The sequence below is a fragment of the Varroa jacobsoni genome, unplaced genomic scaffold (assembly GCF_002532875.2).
Source record: "Varroa jacobsoni isolate VJ856 unplaced genomic scaffold, vjacob_1.0 scaffold_515, whole genome shotgun sequence".
NCBI lineage: Eukaryota > Metazoa > Arthropoda > Arachnida > Mesostigmata > Varroidae > Varroa > Varroa jacobsoni.
Window position 1 is genome coordinate 138,794 of NW_019213417.1, and position 18,234 is coordinate 157,027.

The window sequence follows — 18,234 nt, forward strand, 5'->3', positions numbered from 1 at the left end:
CACCCTTTTATAGCTATTTTATTTAAACAATGAAAATTACAAATAAATTAATTATGATATTTTAAATATAAGTTACCCATACGCCAAACAATTATTATTCATATCGGGTGATAAATTACAGATTTCGTGTATTTAACAGGAAATATCAAATTCATAATAGCTATAATCGGCATTTACATACATATAAATTGCATAAATATAGTGATCTCAAAGCATTTGGCGGTTAGTGTGGACCGCCACTGAGGCTTCGGCCACAGTCTGTGCTACACACGAGCAGTATACTTTGTCCTAATAAATGTAGTACGTTTTTGACCCGTTGATCTTCGTACTTTCCGCACAAACTCTCTTTATGTTTTTTTTAATCCATCTCTGTCGCGATCGCGTGGGTATCGCAAAGAAAAATAACAAAAAGCGAAGAAACGGCGTCCGCCTCTGCCCCAGCGTCGAGGCAGGTGGCTGTCAGCCAGTTACCACCTGCAGCATCGACTCCTGTCCTTCTTTCCGTCCCACCACAGCGGAGATTGAAAGCCGAAGGTCGACAATAACAACTATCGACAATGTCATAAGTATCGGGGCGTCGGAGCGGCTGGAGCACCGAAGACGCTGATGAGGCTGGAGCCGCTGCCGCTGCCATCGCCTGCTCAGACAGTATCGAGTCCATCGCCGTCACCGTCAGCACGTGTAGCGTTGAGCTTTTCTCAGCAACTACTACTACTACGTAAATGAACCACTGTAGGTCTTTGTGGCTACAGCAGAAATCTGGGGTCGACTTGCGGCAGTTTCTCCATCATTCAAAGTCTACCTCGTCGAATGTTGTATCGCCTGTGATAAATAAATCATTCGGACCTGCTGCCATGGTCGGACCGAGTGAGCCTGCTGCAGTCAGCCTGTTTGCCGAGCCGGCATCGTCCTTACGGTGTCGTGTGCCGAAGAGTTTGTCGGCCGGCTGGCCAGCCGCCGGCTACGTGCTCGATGCAGAAGCAACACTAGCCCTATCTATCTGCTACACGAACAGGTAGACACGGAGAAAGTTCGTCTTCGGATAGTTCAGCGACGGCCAGAATTATTCTTCACGGATATTTTAGGCCGGCACGCGAATTGCCTGCCGCTGGTGTGCCACCACCTAAATATGGCTGTGTCATCGATAATGGCCAACCAAAGTGGACGGACGTTAAAAATAGGAAGCTGTGCTTTGAGACGTATTCGAACAGAATCAATCGATAGCAGCACACCTCATTTAAACTACAATAGTAAAGTGGGTCGGCTGGGTCTGTCGTCGTAGTTATCGCTCGTCGGTTAGGCTTGCTGAGGAGCAATGGCGGTGGTGGACGACACTGCTGGTCAGGTCCCGGCCAGTTTGCTTGCTACGTAGCCGGTCGCCATTGGATGCTGGTTGCCGCTGGTGTTTTTCGCTTGCATAGGAAAAACCGATGCCTACGCGTTGTCGCCGCGATCAATGGCTCTCGATGCTGCCTTGCGTCGATTCGGCTGTGTGGTCTGTCGGTTTAATCAACGGACGGCAGATGGTGCTTTAGCTGCTCTGGGATGCACCACAAAGGCGTCGACTTCGGCCGCCCTGGCGCCCTCTTCTGGTGAAGTGCGTGTTAAGTAGACAGCAGGGCTGGGCAGGTAGGTCAAGTAGTGACTCTTTTAGCTATGGCTTCTCAATGTGTTTTCGTGACTAATCGTCTTCTAGATGATACTGTCTATGTGTGTGGTTGTGTTTACGGGTCTGCACGTATAGAAAAGTCCGTTGGTATAGCTTCTCCTTTTGTTGAATCGCTAGAACAATGAAGCTGGTTAGCACCTTTCTATGTCGAGGCTAACGTCTATGTAAGGCACGGTAGGCACATGGCATACGACCAAGTGCTTGTCTCGCACTCGCGTATGAGGAAGGACTCGAAAACATTAACGAATATCGAGGGGGACGGGGGGTCGATGTCGATACTAAGTCGATGATTGAACCAAGGTCGAAATCTGGAGCGCTGGGCGGCTACAACATTTGAAACAGATTTTATTGAGTAGTTTCGTGTGCCAACTATGAAAATGGGCAAGGGATGCCTTATAGTCGCTACCCCAGAGACCCGTTTGCTGGTCCAACAGTAGGGGCCGACAGAACGGCTTGTTATAACCAATTGGTATACGTGGCCACAAGCTATTCCGGTTGGCCGTTATTCTTGTTTGGCTATTTGAACGATTAGCCAGTTTGTCTTCTTCAGCGCTGGGCCGGCGCGTCTCGGTCGAAGTTTATCTCAGTGGTTTTAATATTATTAGTTTTAATATTATTTAATATTATTAGAAACGATGCCGAGTCTTCATGGCTGACGTAGCAACAAGTGGCCCCTGTCCATAGGTGACCATAGTTTTGGAGCTGTGCACAAGAATCTTTACCTGTTTGCTACTTTGCGATCGACTTGATTGCTTGGTGGGCCATGCTGTACAACATGCATTCGATATTCTAGTTCTCCATCACGCACATATACTGGGGTACGAATAACAGTCACCTTAAGGATAACGACAAAAGAACTGAAAAAAACTGGTTGTCTGCCAAAACCTGCACCAAGATAACCACGATGCGCGATGCTGCACTTATCTCACGGGCCACACGTCTCATCTATGACAGAAGACGGCTATGGAGCGAGTCGAGACGGTCTGTGCGGAGACAATGTAGTTGTCGGCCTACTTACTACGACCGTTTGGAGAAAGCAATTACACTTACCATCGACATAGGCTCCTATTTTAGAGACAAAATCTGCATGCCGCATCTGACCCCTGTCCAAAGCTTCCCCGGAATAGCATCACAACGTGCAGGCCTTGCCTGGCAACGGTAGGGATTATCAGTTGTTGGCAACTTCTTGACGAAGCTGCCGAAACGAAAGGGCCAACAAGCTGGGCAGCAATCCTATTTAGCATTTACTAACGATACTATTGGACGGCACCCACCTAGCTGGTGAAACGTTTCTCAAGTCACAACAGAAACGTAACAATAAACGAGGGTATTTAGGAATCCAGCAGGATGACGTCAAATGACATAATAAGTTGGCAAACGTTTTACAAAGGTTTATTTAAATGCCACTGTATTTATATTTTTTTTTTGATAAAGTATATTTGTACCTGCTTATAACACATACAGCTGGGAATTTTCGTGTAAAAGTAAAATCTTTTTCCTTTATTCTTCGTTTAATTCGCGAGCTTTTCGCATTAGCTACTTCAGTTCATGCATTCGCCTCTTGCAAAGTTTATAATACCCGAACCCCTTAATTTAATCTAAACGTGTTTTTAATCTGCTCAGTCGCGCAATGTCTCTAATCTAGACTACGGTGAGCGAATATCTATGTACTCCTCTTCGAGCTCATTCTCCTACTACGTCTGTTTGTAGGCCAGAAAAGAACCTTTACGTACCATTCATCAATTCGGTATCAAGCCGGTAATATCGGACCATAACGCTTCCCCCCTTTTCAGGTACACTGGATATCCATTACAACGATGTCTAACAATATAAGACAAGGGCTTCCCATCGATGTTTCTCACCGGTAATAGCAGCGGTATTATAGTCATAGCAGCATCTGAAGTATCAGCCGAAGCCGCCGCAGTGCTAACTATCATTTGCCCCGCCTCTGCCCGTCTCCGTTTCGCGTCAAATCTTTATTCGGCTCCTCAAGTTCTGTAGCACCAGCTGCCAATCAACAAGCCAACCTCTATTAGCTCTCGCATTCAATCTATTATAGCGAGGGCAATTACCTCAGCTGTCCTCTGCACACATCATTGTTTCTACATCAGTTAGACAGAAAACGTAGAACACCCCATAAGGTGTAAGTACCGTCCGCTTCTCCATCTACAACTACCACTATATATGTATGTTTCATGACGATATTTTTATCGTGTTCTGTACCCGGCTTCCCATTGTCGCTGCCCCTGTCCGTTGGCTCTAGCAGCCGCTAGCTTCATTCACGTTACCGCAGCGATTATTACTATTACTGTTGTCCTTGTTGATGTTGTTATTGTTACTACTGCGATTCATCGGCTTGTTATTCTTCGTCTTATTGCCCAGATTTATGAGAAGCTCTACGCGTACACGTGTAGCGTTGCTAACTCTGCTTGAGGAGAAAAACACGAAAAAGGAAAGCAATCGTTGGCTAAACCAGATTTGCTAACTGCCTGCGAGTGGCAGGCGGCCCCCTATAGTGTAAAACATGTATGACATGTGGGGTCTGCCGCGGCGTCGCGTTTCGTGTCGCCTCGGTGCCCCCACCGCCGGCGTCCCGTTAGCAGCTGTCGTAATGACGTGAGCGAAGGACAACAGAAATGGTAGCAGCGACCGGTTAACGTGCAGAAGACCAAAAGGCAACGGCTGTTTGTTCCCGATGTACGGCAGTCGCTGTATCGCGGTGACAGGATTTTGCTTATGGGGGTGATGCAATCGGCAAGCCTTCGGTGTAAGTGGTTTAGTCCTCTGAACATGTTCCCTCTTTCTTGCCCCAAGCCACTTACGTTCATATGCGATGCCCACAGATTGGCTAATCGGGATACTATCTGTGTGCCAGTTTTTACAAAGTTCACCGCTAATGTAGAATAAATCTGGTTCGGGTTGGCTGTAACAATTTCGCCTGAGCTTCCGTCAAACGCATAGCAAACGTCGGTCGGTCGGTCGGTCCATAATGGCGAAGACTTTGTCGACTATTGCTTCAATGAAGAGAGGGTCACCACCACCCCTGAACAGGGAAGGGGAATTTTTCTTTCGCATTTACTTGCTCCCTGAACTTCTTTTCGACTCTTCGCGTCGCTAATGCTTGCCGCACCTGTCACAGCTGCAGAGCGATGATTCACGAACAGCATCGAGCCGCTCAGATCACTTGAGGGCTACTCCATGGTCAGAGGTGAACGAGATCAACATTGTTTTACAAAAGCGCATGGACATCTATGCGTTTGCTGCTACTGAAAAAACAGGACCCTAATAAAATACACCTATTGTGCTAAGATGGGTTTTGTGAAGTTTACCACAACTTGTCCAAACTGACGAAGAAATGATCCAAACATGATAGCTGACTGACTTTACGCTACGACGAGCTAAAAAGCCGCATGACTGTTTTGCGCAATAATTATCCTACGCTTCATTAGCAGTAGATATATGCGATTAAGCCAGCTAATAGAAAATTGTTACCTTCTGTTATCCCAGGCAAGCTTAATGTGATTTTTCGCTATTTCTCTACTATGGCCATATAAGATCATTCATACCCGCTTGAAATAAACGAATCGATCCTCTACCAACTGTGGTGACCTTCACTGGCATTCGAATTAAAACGAAGGGTTTTTCTGTGAATCATTTGATGGCTCTGTATGGGTACGTTGCAATTTACCATTTTCCAGTTCGACGCACAGCAGAGATGCGAATCGTTTCGCGATACGACTCGAAAGACAGCACCGATTCTCACGGCTCTTCCCTGATGCCCGAGGCAATGTTCCTCTAACTCACCGTCTAGCCCCAACAAACAGGTAGGCTAAAAACCATTTATTGCTACTGGCGGTGGGGGGAGCCGGGGGTGCTGCTACACTGGCCGTTCATATAAACACTCATCTTCGCTGGTGCCTATTGGTACCATCTCTGAGATAATAGTTTTTTCCTTAACTGAGTTGCTCGCACACTTTTGAAACGAACGTTTTTCTATCAGACATCTACCCCGCCTTGAGAACTTTTTGAAAAGCCATCTTCTATTGCTTTGTAGGTGTCAAAGCACTCGTTGGAGAAATCAGACTCCCAGTTTCACCCGGTCAGCAAGTCTTTGCCGAGAACATTTTAATACGTACTATGTATTTTCACACTCACTGAATGACCGTTAGGCCGCGACGTTAATGCCCAGGGCACCTTTAAGCTAAGACCAGGTACGGGGGCTGGCGCAGTTTTCTCAGCTTTTCGTGTCAACCCTACTCTAAGCCTGGCTTGGAAGGCCCGTCGCCGTGGGCCCAATTTGATGTGAGGTGAAGTAAAATGCGAATGGATCATCTGGTTCACTCACTGTTCTCGCTCAGGTGACCTCAATAGCATCAGCATCAGACAGAAACGGCCATCTTCATCTTCTAAAGATCTTCATGAAGATTCCTAACACTATCCGGCAGCAGCGGCAGCGGCGGCGGCGGTGGTGGTGGTGGTGGCGATGTTTTCGTATCTTTCCCCTACGAATTCTGCCCCCACTTTATTTTATGGGTTCTTCTTTCCTCGTTGCTACTCGCTGTTCGTCTTTCAGTTTTGTTCTCATCACAGGTGCGCGGTCCGACGCGCGGCGGCTGCTGCCTCTGGGTAGCGACACGTCTGCGCTGTCGCCGCTGCTGTTGACGAAAATACACCTCTACCCCAGTAACCTCGGCTTTGTCTACTTTTACTGATACTAGAACTTCAGCAACAGTCACTACTATAACTGCCAAGACTAATAATAGATATAGTGATGAATGCAGGCGCGACGAGCCGAAGCTGTTGTTCTACAAGAATACACATTAGCCTCTAATTCATACGCCATGGCAGGACGCTGCCTGCTGCCCAGGCCATAGCCGCTGTGACGATGTTCAGATCTCCATTGAATGATAGTACGGCTTCCTACTCTCAATCCACCGTGAATCTAGCGAGTCGGAATAATCTTAATTTTCAGTCACTCACTGGTAGAGCTCTTCCGCCTTCTTCGATGTTCACAACGATCAAGCGGCTGAAGACGACAGTGGACAGCCCAGAGATAATCTGCAATGCCCCTGGCGGCACCTGTGTCATGTCGGTTGTACCGTACTACTGGCGTGTAGTTGTATAGTGTCCTAGCACAGGATTGACCTCAAGGTAACCGGCAGCCGTGGGTAACGCGGCACTGAGCGACAGAGGCGGCATTACCACTATCAGCGTCAACAATAACAACAGCAACAGCAGCGCCAAGGGCAGCAAAAGAAAGAACATCATGCTACGTTACTGGCAGACGCGCACATGCAGACAGACACACAGCGACACATATATGCACATACATAATATTAAGCACGCATATCTATGTGTGCCTGAGCAAGTGCGTATGTTAGAGTGTCTATTTTTTGTTGATCGTGCCAGTTTAAATACGTTTGTAATATAGCTGCTTAGCGACGTGGCTATCACATCGCTCGACTGGACTTCAGAGGCGATTGTTTCTGGGTAGTGATGGTCGCCTGACTGCGGCGGCGTACGATAGCGAAGAGAAATATGAAGTCATACGAGAGAAAGAAACTAAGATATGGTCGTATTAGTTCGTATCGCAGAGAGTATTCACAACGTACATAGTGCGTTCAACGACGACAACGCAGTGGTTGATTTTATTCGGCTCTGTTTCTTTAGGTTCTTACGCTGAGGGCTGATAACGCATTAATCATACCGTTACTAGCAATGATCTTCATTACCGATGAGGATACACAGGTGAAGATGGCGGCAAACTCACTTCTGCTGAGCGAGCGATGATAGAAGTATTGTGTGTATGTACAGGTGTGAGTGTCATCAATCGAGAGGGTGATCGTTCCTTTGATATTCGTAGTTACTCAATGAAATGATGGTGATTGTACGATGCCGTACTACGAAAGCTGGTCTCAGTGGTGACGCATTATCTACGATTGTCATACCGCTATGACAATAAAGGCGTTCTACTATGGGCATGAGTAAATACCATCAGAACTGATATCACCAGTACGCCAGGATGTCGGTTTGGACCACGGGTCAACGTCAAGTGTCTGGGGCTAATTTGTCCTGTAATGCCGGTGCCTCTCTGCTATCGTCTGCTACCGGTCTGACCTTAGCTACTAGCTGATCTAACGGCTCCACTTCGAAGCCACGGAATCGTATATCCGGATGGAATTATCATTGTAGATTTATCGAGAAATGTAACAGTGATTTTACGCAGGACAAGATGCATATCGAAACAAGAAAATATAGGTTTTTGTTGCGGCCATGCGGCACGTTCGTCTGGCACGCCATCTTCGCTGTATACAATGGGTAACCGCATGCAGGAGCAATTTTGAAATCTAAAGTAAATAACTATGGATAGCATCTTACTCGTATTGTGACATGAACAGGTGAAATGTTACAAGACTCACAGTATATCGAAAGGCGCGACAGTAGTTAGCGGCTAGAGTTGTCTAATAGACCTGTCTGTAGTACCTTGACCTGAGTCCAGCACATACGACCGACTTTTGAAAAAATAAACCTTCAGTTGACTAAAGTATTGAGAAGTATCCTGAAGCCATAGCCGATGACATATGAAATGATCTTAAGAAAAGGAATCCGAAAACAACCGCTATACATTGCCACCTCAGAGCAAAAAAATTACCATTTCCTCTCTCATTTCCTTATTAACACAGCTCCCAGCTTTAATCTTCTAGAAGCTAGCTAACTGATATATTACATTCCGCTGAAGCATCAATAGATGTGGGGACCAAGTTTATAGTCAGCATTAAGTGTTTTCCATCCGAGTACGTGTAGCTTGAATTGATTTATATCGTTCGTCAACTCTTTGACTGGGGTAATTATGCTTAACCGGCTTCTTTTACTTACATACATTATTCGCTCGAGAAAGCAACAATCAGATTTACTCCCACTTGACGGTTGCTGTTGTTGCTATTACTGTTGAAGTCGACTCGCCGGCCCAATTTTTTTTGGGTAAAAAAATCATTACATATTTCTAGCTTATCTCCTGACGGCGGTTTTTGCTAGCATTGTTGCCTCTCTGTTCACACTCCAGTATTCGTTCATCCGACAACACTGACACTGTTCATTATGCCACAAACCGTTGTGAATAGGTTGAGTCGTTTCATATTGGGCTCGACCGACTTAAGTGGGTGCCTCCCGAGGGGCAGCCCTAACCTGTCTTACTACGTGCACAGCTCATGGCCGCTCTTCGGCCAATTGCCAGGGCCACTTACGATCACTTGCCCGACTTAACCTCTGTCTGCGACTCCAGTCACGGATCGTGCTTGCCCCACCTTACTTATAGTCTGCTCTTTGACTCCTCCGTAACGCGCTGCGTTTGGTCGGATTTCATGCGTTTACATCTGAGCTCCTGAAGACAATGAAGATGCATTTGGATTTCCTTGCTACGTTGATGTGTACCCTCCCAGAGAAAAGCTGCTATACTTCCCGGCGATGGTCACTTGCTTCACTAACTAGCACCCCGATGTGTCACGAAGAACCGTTGCAAGCTAGAAAGAAACGAACAGATAGACACTTGCTTTTCAGTGGTGAGATCACCTCGATAAAGATACACAGTTCAGTATGCCCGGCAACTTCAAATATAAAACTCGATATTGGATTAAATTGTCGGCTTAGTACTGGAGGCCTGAGATAATCTGTGTCTGCTACACGCTCGTGAACGTACGCTAAAAGCTGCCAGATGAGTTGTATCTATAACTAGCCAGGATCTATTCGTGTTAGCCGTACTAGCTGGTTTCTATGATGTGTTCTGTGCTATAAAAGCAAATTTTTTGCATAGAAAGTAGAGTTATCCCATAATCTTTAGATATTTAACTAATTGATTTCCTAGCCCCCCTTTTTTTCTAAATAATAGCAAGGAATAAGCGTACACAAGCTGGAAAAAAAGCCAAATTGTCTTCCGTTCTTACATCGTCTTCGCCACGTACGTGTGACGGTATGTCTTAGAGATTGCAATAGATCTTTAGCAATGATAATATTCACTACAAGTCTTGTATATAAAGAAATGCATATATATATATAGCTAGAAACAACTGCTTTGTCTTTATCAACGAACGCGAACTCATGATCTGCCCAGTCTGCGCCAGCTCCTTCTTTGGTGATTGGACTTCCTCCCACACCGACCGTTGAGTGGGAATCCTGACCAGCTGAAAATGGTTTAAAGATGGCGAAACCAACCTGCTTGACGTACGTAAGCTAACTATCGAAAGCACGGAGTATAGGCACAAACACTTTCTTCCTTTCATTATCTTTTTCGTTGGTACTATTCATGTTACTGACGCTGTCGTCGTCGTCAATGCAGAGCTTCCGTCGCTGCTATTTACATCGGTTTCGGTGGAGACGGTGGTAGCGGACGCGTGGGTCTCCAGCACAATGTAGTAGCCGTTACTGTCCGTAATACAGCAATGCCGCTTCACTCTTCAAAGACTTAGTTGAAGGCGGTGGGGGCAGATGTGTCCATCACCTGGACTCGATTAGACCTTCTTTACATAGTATAGCTTGCGTTGACAGATATATCCAGCCAGGTTCGATGTCATAAAAAGGCACACAAAAAGTAGACGCATGTCACCAAAGCGGAGTCACCGGACGGATAAAGGGAAAAGCCGAATACAAAAAAGCAGTATTATAGTAATAACAGAAACAGCTCTATGGGTGTCAACAAACAAAAGACAAAACCTTTGTGGACCGAAAGACAGTCATAGCCTGTGAGCGCTACTAGCGAGATAAACGAATGCAAATAAGTACAGTTATATATGCGAGCAAATATGATGTTGATATGTTGACATAAAGTAGGAATACAGGGATAACAATATATTGATATTTGGAATTGGGCGAACGTAAGGCTAATTTATTCAAAGGTAGAAGTGGGCTGGGCTTTTTACTGGAGACTAGCTGATCAGGACCTTTTTCCTACAATCACTTTTATCGAAGGTGGTACTACTGTTGCTATTTGCATTGTGTGCTCCTAAACGTCGGCGCCGTGAGACTCTGCAGAAAACCAATAGCGAACGACAATACAACGTTCTACAATACTGTATTACAACGTAAGCGGATAGTTGTGTTTTTGAACGCTGCGCAAGCAACCTTAAGACTGGAGTGGGTAAATGCCTTGATGTCCTAATCATCGTGGGCTGACTCCATACGACAGTGGCTGAAAATAAATGGGGGCCGATGTTCGTTGGAACGTCAGCTTTACGAAGTTGAATTACGTCGAGTGTGGAGTGAAAACACGGATGATGAAAGTAGTCCTTTTTGCGATGTCCTTCCGCTTAGCTGTCGTTCGTTGCAAGGAATATTTCGGCCGGGTCTCTACGCTGAAACCAACAAATGACGACAATAAAAAAAAAAGAGTCGAATAAAGTGTGCTTTGGACAACAATAGCAAGAGACGTATTAGTTACCAGATATAAAATAACTAACTCATCTGCACAATGCGGTCACTATTAGGACGTTGAAACGATTCTTCTTTACAGCTATGGCAATCCGCTGCAAGATAATTACTACCTTTATGCAGCTCGTAATATAGATACACAGTTAATTTATGTCAGCTCATCTTAATATAGAAGTGTTACCAAATAACTCACTCCACCAACAAGTTCCAACCAGCCGATTAACTTGTCGTACAAAAAACTGAGAGTAAACTGATGCTCAACTTTCGATAAGACCAACACCCTTAGACTAGCAGTAATCAATATAGCCTTACTATGATCATAAATGATTTCCGTTCGTCGCATCGTGTACTCATCACTGATCTCTAACTGCCATTCATATAGCGTTATGAAAAGCAAGGTGCTCCTATGCGCATCGCAACAGCCATTTCGCTGTACACATGCATCCAAGTGTGCTTCGACTTAGGTGTACACGTTGAAACTGTGTCTCTGACGTTCTATGCACGCGTCCGATACCTCAACCTTCGTACTTCACACAGCAACGGCTACTGGCATCCGAACCGGTGGCGAAACGTGAATGTGCGGCGTGGGCGACACTTCGAGGCGGTCTGAAAACCTTCGGGCCCGGTGTTCGCCTTCAGCTGCTCGCGTTCACCTTCGTCTCCGCAACGACTCTGTCAACTGTTCAGACGTCTGTTTCTGTCTAGCACGCAGTTTGTATGCTGAAGGAAAGTCTACTTAAAACCTAATGAAGTCTACAAACTATCCCACTGTCTTTACCAGCGAACTATAAAAGGAACGCATGTCACTGGTTGACTGGCTCGTCGTAATTTTGTCGTCTTCGCAACTCGCGACAGGTCGCGCCTGCAAATGGTGGTCGGTACTGCTAACAAGTCTAATGCCGTAGCGTACATAAGGTTGGGCCTATTCCAACAGAAATCGTTAAGAGGGAGAAATCAACGGAAGTTTAGAAAGAATACGAATAAACCCAGCAGGCCAAAATCTATTTGGGCTAGTTTACAGCCAATCCGCAGAGAAAAATAGGCCACTCTTCGTTCGCCGCTTGGCGAATATCCACGCTGATTTCTTTTGCTTGAATGATTGGCCAGTACAAACTTATAGTATTGAGAGTGACGGAAAAGTCCTAATTAAAGGGACAAATGAAAGTGAAAGAACGGCCAAGCAAATAGAATTATTATTAATGAGAATTTGTTCTGGTTATCGATAGTCCCAGGTGGTTAACTAAATCATACATACAATGTGTGAATAATATGTATATTTTTTGTGTATTACACATATAGATACAGATACGCAGGATACGTTCGTAGGGCTAACGTAATTTTAGGGTAACGTAAGTTTTCGAAGGATGTGCGCCGTGTTCACTCTAAAGCAGACGCTTTGTTGAGCAAGTCGAATTGAAAAGCGTCCGATGTAAGGTGACAATTGTACATGTAGGCCTAAGCACTTAACCCTATTTACAAAGCATACGGGTACAAAAGCTATATTCGCCTATTACATAAATCGTCTTGAAGGGAGCGCACAAAGAGAAGTGCATAGGAAAAAATCTTATTAGCCCTACAAAATCAAAACGTCGTTGACTGTTATTCGGTGTCGTTTATTTGCCATCCCAGATGGTCATGATGGGGGTCGATTATTGAGAAAATGATCTCGTTGCGGAGATACCATCTATGTATCTTGTCTAGTTTCAAATGTGCCGCCTTACTAATGCGTAGGCAATACAAGCGTCAATTCTTTCATAGAAATCAGTGGTTTTTTTCCAGTTAGTGCTATGTGTGTCATACGTGGGTACTTCTCAAAGATAGCACTGCAAACTCAGATAAACACTGCATGGCTGACGCCTGAAGGCGTTCCATTGGAAGGCTTGATTGAACAATGTCTGTATAAACTCGTGGTCGGTGGCACAGCTACTGGATATCTCGTCAAACTGGTCGAGGCTTAAGGTATATGGCATGAAAAAGATCTCTGTCGGATTAATTCGAATCAATGCGTACCTACGAAAAAAGGATAAGGCCCTCTCTAGGTGTATAGGCTTCACTGTCAACATCGCAAACTTGATCCTCCGGTCACTTAAAACCGTCTCGCTGCTATTGCTCAGCCTTATATTCATATATATGCGCTTCCCTCCTCGCGTGGCGACTCATTTTTACCAGACAGACTAAAGCTTTCAGCTCTAATTCGACAATGGGTCGCTACAACAGCGACGTCATTATCAGACGTCGGCGCTTGTAATCAGGGTGTCATTATCGGAAATATGGTTATTGCATCATGAAATCAACGCATTTGTCTTCTCATCTGTAATTTTATGTGCTAGTCTGCTTGACGCTGCCGCTGTGATTGATGCTACGGTGATCGTTGAGTCTAACTACGTCTGTGACATCGGTCTCGATGATCGGACAGTCAGTCGTTGCCCTAACAAACAGCTGCAGATAAACGTACGGAACAAAGGCACGTCAGTGCGTAGCTTAAGTACGAGCGTACGCAGAGGTCACCTTCCTCGTTGATCTACCAAAAAGAAAATAGTGAAGAATGAAATAACAATATTAAATAGGCAAAAGAAAAAAAGAAGGCCGCACAATTGAGATTCGTCGGGTTTAGTGCACATGGGCATACGCGATCGGACATTGATCGCCGGGTGGCCTGTTATTGCCTCATGTAGAGGTAGAACCCATCACAACACTTCGGAACACTTCTTGTGCCGCGAGAGTGCGACGACAAAGTGGACACTAAAGCAACTATATTGCCGCTTGTTCGCTCAAAACGGGGTCGCACGGCCTTCCTCGAACTCTTTTACTTTCCCCCGGTGCGACTGGTAATCGTCGTTAACGACAAATCACACGTTGGGCAGTTGTGCACAGCCGATGTCGATACGTCTACAAGCGGCTCGCGGAGTCCCGATTACGCGAGCCACCAATTAGCAACTTGGCTATTGCTTGAAGCACGTCGACCAGTGGACGACTGCGAGCAGTCGTTCAAACGACAGAGAAACCCTAAGGCCGTTGGAAGTGGACGATGAAAATGGCAGTACTAATGCTGCTGATGTTCGGCTCGGACGAGAACGGAATACACTGCGATAGAATCAACGGCGCAAGGTAGAAGATCGGACCATGGATTGATTGCCTTTGGACCAGCGTACGGAATCGGGTGAAGCTGAACGATTTCAGCTGGAGCAGAGCCGACCGAAACAGAAAAGACGTCGGAGTGACCAATTGGTTGACGCTGTCTACGTCGTTGAGTTTTGCCAGAAGTTCGAGCTTCTGCTCGAGTTCCTAAGAGAGAAACGCGAAAATTATTCCTTGACGAAATCACCTGCGCTGTTATATGCAGCGCGGCTGAAACGCGAGCAACCAGAAAAGCAGTGAATGACTGTTACATAGCGTAAAGACAACTACACGATTTTTAGGCAGGCTTTTTTGGTGGAAATGTTTGCCAGTTGCTTCTAAGAAGGCTTCGGTAATAACGGCAGCTTATATTAGGAGAAAATTTCTACCCTAATCCTCGTAGCGCATAAACTGGTAACTGCCCAGCCAGAAGCTTCTACAGCTCTGTTCATCGTCAAGATGATAAAACATTTTAATAATTGATTATTTTATTGATATTGTTAGATTCCTGGGGGTGAATAAATCATCTTTAGCCCAATAATATGTAATATCCACGTCGCACTGAATAACTATGACTGATATGGACACTGTGTACAACGTTACGCCGGACAAAAATTAGTTAAGGACCTAAAAGATCACACGAGGTCTAGGCGCTTTGCTTCTGTACACATGTAGGTCGTAGGCTATGTATTATAAACTTTCGAACTTGTCTTTATAAAATACTTAATTCTAGTTATTTAAGCTACCAGCCCGTTAATTGTAATTCATTGCGATTGCACCCAGCCGTGTACCCGTTATGCTTGGCCTCCACCGATATAAATATATAGCTTGGTAATTAAACAATGAATAATATGGCAATATACAGGAGATCTTTTTGGAAAATCTAATCGGCTTCATGAACGTATGTCAACTAAGGAAGTATAGTTGACAAGCTGCAAGCCGCGCAAGTTCAAAACAATGTTACACTTAGCAAAATATCACTACTGGATGCTATTTATGAATGAAACTTAAAATTTATCTTGCTCGCGTATTTTCTTCAAGATAAGCACATATATCTGTATGTTTCTTTATATTCACGTGATTATAATCTTCCTGCAAAAGAATTTTGCAAGAAAATGAGTCTGTTGACGCGCCATAACCTACCCAATCTAGTGTTCACGCAAACTCAACGATGATAGCGTGACAATCGCTGGGTGCCTATCTACAAAGCCCATTTAATTCCTCAGAATGAGCCTACAGCCTGAACAGATATCTAGAAGCACAGTTCCTCACAGATTTCAAGTTGCCTCACTTTCATAATGACGTTTTCGCTCGTAGAGACGCACCATTTGCGTATACATAATCATGTACCATGTCTGGACGTCTATCATACACTTTCAGAATGCATCTTCGCGTACATGAGAACACGGATCCTGATAAGATGCATGTAATGCTAACACGATCTGTCGCAGGTAACACCATGATGAGCACATATAGAGGCTGTGCTGTTACTACTTTATCCGGTCGAGTTGAACGGAACGGATTCACAATCGAGAAATTTTCTGTTCGGTGCGATGTTGCGAAACCTGTTTCGTGACATACAATTCGAAATGTCGCCAGCGTCAGCCGGAAGGAGCAATCGCATAACATCCGATGTCGTTGGGGTGAGGCGAAGGCAGTGACAATTTGCTCCTTTCCTGATACTTACGTATAGTTATACCTGCTATGATGTTTTCCGAATAAATGAAAATAAATCGTACGAACCACAGAATATATTCAGTCTATATTTTGTATGAAGTTATAAAAGTTGGCCGATAAACAATGGCTTGTACATATATTTGTACGAAGCTCCTTCGCTTGAGAAGTAAATATCTTCTTGATGTTGGACTATTTCCTCTCAGCTGCCACGGGAGTCCGTTTAACAGGATTTCCTTTGTCGTAATTGGATCATATATAACAAAAATAAGACAATAATAACCCCATCGTGGGTTGATAATGGCACCGAAGTGCTCCTTCAGAGGGCGCTTAGCAGATACGTGCCGAAATGAAAATAGTAAATAGGTAATGTAATAGCTCTTGTATTTAAGTTAAGCTAGCATGATGACTATCGCAGATCCGTCTTTCTTTCTCACACTTACCTCTGCAAGATCGTCTTTTAGATGATCTGAAAAACAAATTTAACAAAGACGATAACAACAAATACTTAATGAAAATGCTTAATTTTTGTCCTTGACATAGCTATTCTAGTATGATACATAAGCTAACAAGCTGAATTGCTAGTGGGATGGAATGAAGCTTGATCTATTTAGTTAATAAATTATTTTTTTTTAGAAAGATGGGCAGTTTTTGATGCCTTTTGGCGCTTGAGTAATGTTTATAAAAATTATAAAACCTTTTCAGTTGTTTTTCAGGACATGTACAGCAATACTCTAAATGGCAACAAGATACGGCCACTTCTGTATGCTGCGTGTCTTCCACAGTGTTGATCTTGGAACTCAGCCAACAACAATGGGTAAGGCATCCATACTGCAATAGATGCCATTTTTGAAAAAAGAAATGTATAGATCTGTTTGAGGTAAGTACTAAAGGCCGCATATTTATGAGTTCCTTTTTTTTGTTTTATTAAGTTCGCGACTCAACGGCACAGCTATAGAGTACTGCCTGCCACAGACCTACTGTGGCTTCAGATTCGAATTAATTTTTGCGTTAATCGCGAATGGATTTACTGCTGAGCGCCTAATAAGCGACTGTCATGCGACTGTATAACCCTTCTTTTGTAGAGACCTGATTTTGTACGTAAAAAATAGACTCAATCATATATGGTACCTATGATAGCTAACTTGCTGAAAATACTTTACAGGCCACATGGGCGCGGTGCATTCATTATACTTTGCGATGTGCTAGCAAAGGTGTTCCACTTTCCATGCACGCTGGATTGTTTATTTTGCCAGCAGTACAGCTTGTTCACATACACGGATATATTTTGTTAGGCCGATCTTCTACCTTAGCCTTAAAATATATTTTTCAATTTGTATTGATTTCTACGTTACAAATTTCGTAAGGTACACTTAGGACATGCAGCAGAGGTAGTACAGCCTCATTTTTATTTACTTTCGTCTTAAATAGATTTTTTTGCTCATTTATCATTTCCACTGTATAAGTGGACAGCAATTACAAATTGGAACTATATATTTTATCATAATAGTTTTTTTCCCACGCTGTTAATTACCAGTACCTGATTGTCTCATTTCTCGAAATAATAAGACGAAAAGAGAAAATCTGGCTCTTGATACTGGTGGCGCCCTCTCTAGGACATCGGCTAATCGAGTAATAATGGGCGCCACTATTTTAAATTTTAGTCTGCTTCTGTTTACAATTACGCTACACAAATATCGGTCGAATATCGTAAGGTATTAAACGTTTCTTGTATCGTGTTTCATATATCGAAGATTTTCTAGTCGATGACTTGCTCATAACGTGCTCGATATACAGATTTCCTACATTTTGTGCAATGGCCCGCTAAATGCAGGTTTTGGAATCTTACGTAACTAAGATTCTTCGGCGTGGTCAGCTGATTCACGAAAACTGTCTATGGGCACGATTTGATTCCTACGTCTGATAATTTTTATAATGGACTAAGCAGTACGGATAGGATATTTCGGCAATTATTTTTGCACTACACTAGCCGAAAAGAGATGTTCTATGAAGATTTCGTATTTTTGGTTGTGGACAGTTAAACGAGATCTTTGGATGATATCAATGATTTTTGGATTGATTCGCTCGTGCTCACATTTTAAATCTTTTGCTTGTGCCATGGATTAGTTGCCCAACACTCAACAACATACGTCATTTTTTATAGTTCTGTAGGCAATTGTATCGTTAATCACACAACCAAGTCTGTGTAAGTTTTGCTTTTACGCGGAATACATAGTCTCTACTTTATATATCTAAAAAATATTAGACACAACGCAAATTACCTTCCTGTTGATGGACAAGTTGGGGGGAATTAACATAATGTAACACAACGGGAAACACATTTACTGGTAGTG

The 18,234-nt window shown here is 44.1% G+C and overlaps 1 protein-coding gene and 1 long non-coding RNA gene across 4 annotated transcripts in view; one reads left to right on the forward strand and one right to left on the reverse strand.

Annotated features, from left to right (window-relative positions):
* LOC111261049 (uncharacterized) overlaps positions 1–18,234 on the reverse strand; it is a 21,160-nt gene continuing 2,926 nt past the window's right edge. For both annotated transcript variants that reach the window (XR_015311333.1, XR_015311332.1), the window contains exons 2-4: positions 16,324–16,349; positions 15,350–16,116; positions 1–11,013 (exon numbers count right to left, since the gene is read on the reverse strand). This is a non-coding gene — a long non-coding RNA (uncharacterized LOC111261049). The remainder of the gene's footprint in view (positions 11,014–15,349; positions 16,117–16,323; positions 16,350–18,234) is intronic.
* The window catches only part of fbp (fructose-1,6-bisphosphatase), an 18,165-nt gene continuing 17,497 nt past the window's right edge, over positions 17,567–18,234 (forward strand). The window contains exon 1 of one of the 2 annotated variants that reach the window (XM_022834258.2): positions 17,567–17,595. The gene's annotated coding sequence lies outside the window, so the exon portion shown is untranslated. Of the gene's footprint in view, positions 17,596–17,897; positions 18,087–18,234 lie in introns of those variants that run through there. The other variant, XM_022834259.2, reaches the window with a different exon arrangement.